Below are 7,310 nucleotides of genomic sequence, written 5' to 3'. Positions count from 1 at the left end.
GAGGGGGGCGCCGCACATGGATAACAATTGATGTTGTCTGTGTTGGGGAACGTTGCATGGGAAAGAAAAAATTTCCTACGCTCACCAAGATCAATCTAGGAGATGAACATCTACGAGGGGAGAGATTGCATCTACATATCCTTGTAGATCACTAAGCAGAAGCGTTAAGAAACGCAATTGATGTAGTCGAACGTCTTTACGGTCCAATCACGATCTGTTCCGCGAACTCCGATCCAAGTGCCGAACGGACGACATCTCCGCATTCAACACACATACGGCTTGATGAAGCCTTCGCCTCCTCGATCCAGCAAGCGATGGTGAAGTAGTAGCTCGATCCCTCCGGCAGCAGGACGGCGTGGTGGCGGTGGTGGTGGGAGAATCTCAGCAGAGCTTCGCTAAGCGCTACGAAGAGGAACAGGGATGCGAGGGAGAGGAGAGGCAGCGACGTGGCTTGGAGATAATTCTTCGAGGTGCGGCCACCCTCTCTCTACCTCTCTATATATAGGGGAAGGGAGGAGGGGGTGGCGCCCCTAGGGTTTCCCCTAGGGGGGCGGCGGCCAGGGTAGATGGGATCTCCCCTAGGGTGACTTGCCCCCCAAGCGGGGAGATGGGAAGCCCTAGGGGGCACCCCAACCCTCCTGGTTACGTGAGATGGGGTGAGGGGGGTGCTCAGCCCCTTAGTGGGCTGGTTTGCCCCCTACCCTTGGCCCATGGGGCCCCCAACACTTGTCGGGGCCCCCCGAAACCCCTTTCGGTGATGCTGGTCATCACCCGGTACCTCCGGAACAATTCCGGACTCCAATATCCTTCGTCCAATATATCGATCTTCACCTCCAAACCATTTCGGAATTCCTTTTCACGTATGGGATCTCATCCGGGAATCCGAACAACCTTCGGTAACCACCATAATGACTCAACTATACTTATACCGTCACCAAATGTTAAGTGTGTAGACCCTACGGGTTCGAGAACTATGCAGACATGACCGAGACACCTCTGTTAGACTATATATGTACGTAGACTTGTGTATACGTAGACTTGTATATACACCATGTATATTGTACCCTATGATACTTATATATAATGAGATAGCCGCACCCTTTTGAGGTCTCGAGCAGTCCCCCAAATTATTGTCTTACATGGTATCAAATGTCTTCCGCTGTACCCTATGTCTTCCGCTGTCGCCGCTCCCACCGCCCCGGCACCGGCCCTTGCTCCTGCCTCATCGTTCCTTGCCTCCCGGCCTCTCGCGATGGCCTACGGTGCTTCTGTGTCGTCTTCGTCCCCAGGCGACCGGTGTGGATCCCTTTGCGGGTGGCGTCGCTGCCCCTGTCAACGGCGGGCCGTCGCCGTCGTCTTCCTGGTCGGCGCCGCACTACGGTGCACCACCGCCGCAGCAACCCTACGACGCCCCGCCGCCAGGCTACGGCGCCCCGACGCCCAACCCCTACGGTGCACCTCCGCCGCACCTCTGCGGTGCGTCGCCGCCGCCACCCTACTCGGCACCCCCGACGAACCCCTACCCGGCGTCGCAAGGGGCTGCGGCTGCCTCGCCGTATGGGGCTCCGGGCATAGCTCCCTACGCCCCCCTGGTGGCTGGTCCCCCAGGATACTATCCGCCCTACTCGGTGTCTGCGATGCATCCTGGGGCAGCCTCGTCGATGGGTCCTTATGCACCGCTACATGCTCACGCCGATCTGACCGTGATGCCGGTACCGTTCTACTTCTCGCATCTGTTACCAGTGAAGCTAACGCCGGACAACTACTTGTCCTGGCGTGCCAAGGTGCTGCCTCTTCTGCGGAGCCGCTATCTGGAAGGCTATGTTGACGGATCCATCCCGTGTCCGCCCCCTCATCACCCGGCGTATCACACCTGGGTGGCCCAGGATCAGGCCATTCTCTCCACCATCCAGTCCTCGCTCACCCCGAGCATCTCTTCGATGGTCATCTTCGCCGCTACTTCCCGGGAGGCATGGGCGGCTATTCACACCAGTTTCGCCTCTCAGTCAGGCGCGTGCTCCCTCTATACGCACTGAGCTAGGTGAGACTAAGCTTGGTGACCTCAGCATCACGGACTACTTCAACAAGATGCAGGGTCTCGCCGACAAGTTGGCCTCAGTTGGCCAGTCATTGCAGGATGAGGAGTTCACCACCTTCGTGCTTAACGGGCTTGATGATGACTATGACAACCTCGTTGAGAATGTCCATGGTCGTGATGATCCGCTCCCACCTCGGGAGCTCTATGCACGACTCCTTGGTCGTGAACAGTGCATTAAGGCACGCCGCGCCTCCCCCGGTTTCGCCTCCGCCTATGCTACGGCTCGTGGCAAACCCCCGCGGGCATCATCTTCGGGGGGCAGACCGGCGCCATCTTCACAACCGGCCTCGCGGGGCAATGCTCCGACCATCACGGGTGGTAACCGGCCGGTGGCGTGATGTTCTTCTTGCGTGGCTCCGCAGGCCTGTCAGCTATGTGGCATTGAGCGCCACATTGCGTCTTGCTGTCATCGTCGTTAGAAGCAAGACTTCCTAGGCCTCGGCAACAATGGCAAAGGGAATGACAAGCAGGCTGCCGCCGTAGTGACGAGTCATGACCATGGCCGCACTCCGTCTTACTCCATTGATCCAACATGGTACATGGACACGGGAGCTACGAACCACCTCACCAATGACATGGGCAAGCACGCCACTCAGGAGCCATGTTGTTGGGGATATAACTATTGAGTATAAACCGCCCAGGAGAGGCCGGTTTACCCTCAACCATATTGAAGCCCATGAAGACTCAGAAGATGGCGTTTTATTATGAAGCTTAGAGGCCCAGAGCCCAGTGGCGGATTAGGGCCCATGATAGCAAACTGCCATACTTACGTAAACTTGTGTTGTAAGTTAGGAAAGGAGAGACCGAGCCGGACACTTGTATGAGTCGGCCTCGGGACTTTGTAGACCGGCCGGGCGTCAACCTGTGTATATAAAGGGACGACCCGGCGGTGGTTCAGGGACAACAGACAACAACTCAAGACTCAGGCAAAGCATATCTGCTCCCTGATCATCGAAACCCAATCAATCCCATCACAACTAGACGTAGGCTTTTACCTTCATCGAAGGGGACGAACTAGTATAAAACTCCCATGTCCCTTGTCCGGTTTAATCCCTTCAAGCTAACCCGTAGCGATGGCTCCATGACTAAGTCCTTTCATGAGGACATCTGACGTGTTAATTCCATGACAGTTGGTGCCCACCGTGGGCCTATCGCACGATGGTGTCGAGTTCTTGAAGGGCTGCTCTGAAGGGCTTAAGGGGTACGTGGTCGGCCGGATGACCAAAAGTTGTCGCGGCAAGCTTTACATCGACGATGAAGGATGGGACCCCGAGGCCGGCTCAATCGAGTACGGGTACCGGGTCCCCTTTAGCGGAATTCACGTCTTCATCGGCAAGATCGGTGAACCGGGCCCTGAGCCGGACATCTACACCGACCTCGTTGAGACGGCTCAGCGTGCAAGCCCTGCCCAGGTGAAACCCGCCATGAAGCGTGCATTCGTCGGATGTGTCCATGGGATCGGATCTTAAGCGGTGTCTGAAGGTGAGACAGTTATTTATTCTGATGACGAGTCGTCCACTGGTGAAACCGAGTCTCTGTATCAAGTTCAGGATGGTGTGTTCGAAGGATATTCCGATGGTAACAGTATTCCGGACCTCCTTGAACCGCCAAGTCGGGTTGCTGTTTTCATGGCCGGAACACAGCCCACTCTGTAGTCTTCGTCCAATGCAACAATGAATACCGGATCAGCAGCCGTGGCAGGAGGCCCGGCGCGCCGACCGGCTCAAGTCCTCTCCGGTTTGATGGACGCCTGGGCTACCTTGTTGACCACGGCAGTTACCCCGGAGACGCAGGATCAGCATAATGCGAATATTGTGAAGCTGAAGGACCAGATAACACAGGCCAAGGAGGATCTAGCAACGGAGGACGCTAGGTTGGCCGAAGAACGGGCCGCTTTGGATGCCCAGTCACAGCAAATACAGGCACAGAACTACCGACTCCTGTTGGATCAGAATGTAACACATGACGTAATGCGGAGAAAGTATCGGTCAAGTTTGCCATCAGTCTACGAGGGAATGAATCTTTTCAACACGCCGGGGGTTGGGCCAAGTAATCCGGTAGCCACAAACCGGACTGACGCGCCGAGGGAAGCACCGGATCAACCACGGACGATGGAACCGCCTTGACGGACAGATAACCCACCGCAATACGTGCGTACTTCACCGGGTCACTTCTCAAGTCCTTTGGATAATATGATTGCCGCAGCATCTCGCTTGGCAGCTATTCCGATGGAGAGCGATTCACTGGCAGTGATTGAGACTCGGTGGGCCAGAGATCTTCTTCAAACCGCAGTGGTGCAGCAGCAGGCTTATTCTTACAGTCGGGATAGAATTCATTCCACTCTTCATCCGAGCAAAAGTTACACCAGGCACATGGATGAATCGGAAGTGCTTAGCAGTGCACGGCACGAGAATGTTCCCCAAAGGCCCAATCTGGCACGTGGTGAAGTAAATGCTCAGGATTTGGTGGATAATGGCAGGGCACAAAGGGAGGCTGCTTTGGCAGCACAACATGCGGGTCGTTATCAACCCGCCCCGGTTCAACCTGCGGCATCAGTAGGTTGTGGTACCGGGTTAGCCTTTAGCTCCTGCGGAGTGCCTTGTCTCATTCCGGCTCTACGCAATGTGCGACTGCCTAAAGATTTCAAGGGTCCACGTAAGGTGCTGAATTACACGGTGGATCAACCACCAGAAGCGTGGATTGAAAATTATGAGATGGCAATGGAGATGCTGGACGTGGATGAAGCGGCTTGTGCAAAGTATTTCACGATGATGTTGGAAAGGACAGCCCGTACTTGGTTGAAAATTTTACCAGCTAACTCCATCGAATCATGGGATCAATTGAAGGCCCGGTTTATAACCAATTTCAAAGACACCTGCAAACAGCCCTTGTCTATTGTGGATCTGATGCCTGTGTTCAAGGGGAGAACGAGTCAACCACTCATTGGGTGCGCCGGGTTTCGGAAGTTTTGCATTCTTCAGACCGGATTAACGCTGGTCAGGCAATCATCACTCTGGAACGCAATTGCCAGTTTATGTCACTAAAGATGAAGTTGGGACAGCTCAAGCGCCATTGCGATGACTTGGGCACCCTCATGGTCGCCTTGGTCAAATATGCTAATTCTGATAATACCAAGGATCCCGATTCTGATGAAGAGAAACCGGAGAAGGGAAAGAAGAACGGCGGTGCCAAGGGACAGCAGCACAACCAAGGAGGCCATGGGAATAACGGGTCCATTAGGCGGTTCAGGTCCAGGTTTTCAAGGTGGCGGCGGTTCAAGCTCTGGATTTCAGAATAATCAGGGCATCCAGAATAACCAAGGTGGTAACAACCAGCAGAATAATCAAGGAAATCAGCAACAGTCGGGTTACCAGAGTCACCCAAAGCAGTTGAATGGTGGGCAGTATCATGTGTTTACCACTAGTTTGTGCAAGCGTGATCAGAAGCTTCACAAGAGGGCAGTTAATGCTGTTGAACCGGCAGTACCACGTTATCTGCGGTGGTCCGAACAACCTATTGTGTGGAGTAGGGAGGATCATCCGCCCCGGGTTGACAATCCGGGTCACCTGGCTTTGGTGGTGGCACCTCAGGTGGGAGGTTATAAGTTCACCAAGGTGCTCATGGATGGAGGAAGTAGTATCAATATTCTGTATTATGAGACCTTCCGCCGCATGGGGTTGACAGACAAGAGTCTTAAACCGTACAACACTGTTTTTCATGGTGTGGTACCAGGTAAATCAGCATATCCTGTTGGTAAGATCGCTTTGGAGGTCGTGTTTGGTGACGAGCATGATTCCCGGTCTGAGACATTGACCTTTGAAGTGGTGAGGATCCAGAGCCCGTACCATGCACTGTTTGGGCAGCCGGCTTATGCAAAGTTCATGGCGAGGCCATGTTATATTTACTTACAGCTCAAGATGCCAGGTCACAAGGGGACCATCACGGTTCACGGAAGTCGTAAAATCGCTTTGGATTGCAAGGAAAGTGATGCGGCCTATGCTGAGTCAGATTGTGCTACAGAGGAGCTGAAGTTTTATAAGGAAAATGTTGATCCGGCAGACATGACCCCTCTGAAGAAGCCCACCACCGAGCATGACCCAACCCTACATTTTAAACCGGCTGATGAGAATAAACTTGTTGACTTCGTTCCTGGCGATTCGTCCAAGAAGTTCAGCATCAGCATAAATCTGGATCCCAAATAGGAAAGCGCGCTCATCGAGTTCATCCGTGAGAACCGGGACATTTTTGCATGGAAGCCTTCTGACATGCCAGGTGTACCGAGGGAACTCGCTGAGCACACTCTTAATATTGATCCCAAGTTTAAATCGGTCAAGCAATTTCTTTGTCGCTTTAATGAGGAAAGACGCAAGGCAATTGGTGAAGAGGTAGCCCGGCTATTGGCTGCAGGGTTTATCGTTGAAGTGTTTCACCCTGAATTGTTGGCTAATCCGGTGCTTGTTCTCAAGAAAAACGGCACTTGGCGTATGTGTGTGGACTACACCGATTTGAATAAAGCTTGTCCGGCCGATCCCTTTGCTCTCCCGCGTATTGATCAGATTATTGATGCGATGGCGGGTTGTGAGCGCCTGAGTTTCCTGGATGCTTATTCAGGTTATCATCAGATCAAGATGGCAGTTAAGGACCAGGAGAAGACAGCCTTCATTACTCCCTTTGGAGCCTTCTGCTATGTTTCTATGCCCTTTGGGCTCAAGAGTGCCCAGGCAACTTATCAGCGTTGTGTGCTGAATTGTCTCCATACGCAGATTGGGCGTAATGTTCATGCCTATGTGGATGACATTGTGGTCAAATCCAGGAAGAAGGAAACACTGATAGATGACCTCAAGGAGATGTTTGACAATCTTCGGGTTTACAAAATGATGCTCAGTCTGGATAAATGTGTTTTTGGTGTTCCGGCAGGCAAGCTCTTGGGCTTTCTGGTATCCAACAGAGGCATTGAGGCTAATCCGGAGAAAATCAAAGAAATTACATCCCTGGCTAAACCGAAGTGTATCAATGATGTTCACCGTCTAGCAGGTCGGATTGCAGCCCTTAGTCGGTTTATCAGCCGTTTGGGAGAGAAAGCAATTCCTTTGTATTAGATGTTGAGAAAGACGGACGATTTCGTCTGGAGTGACGCAGCTAATGCGGCCTTTGAGGAGTTAAAGCGGCAGTTGGTTGAACCGCCGGTTCTTGTAGCTCCGGTTGATAATGA

This window comes from Triticum aestivum, chromosome 5B (genome assembly GCF_018294505.1).
Source record: "Triticum aestivum cultivar Chinese Spring chromosome 5B, IWGSC CS RefSeq v2.1, whole genome shotgun sequence".
Taxonomy (NCBI): Eukaryota; Viridiplantae; Streptophyta; class Magnoliopsida; order Poales; family Poaceae; genus Triticum; species Triticum aestivum.
This window is presented reverse-complemented; position numbering follows the sequence as displayed.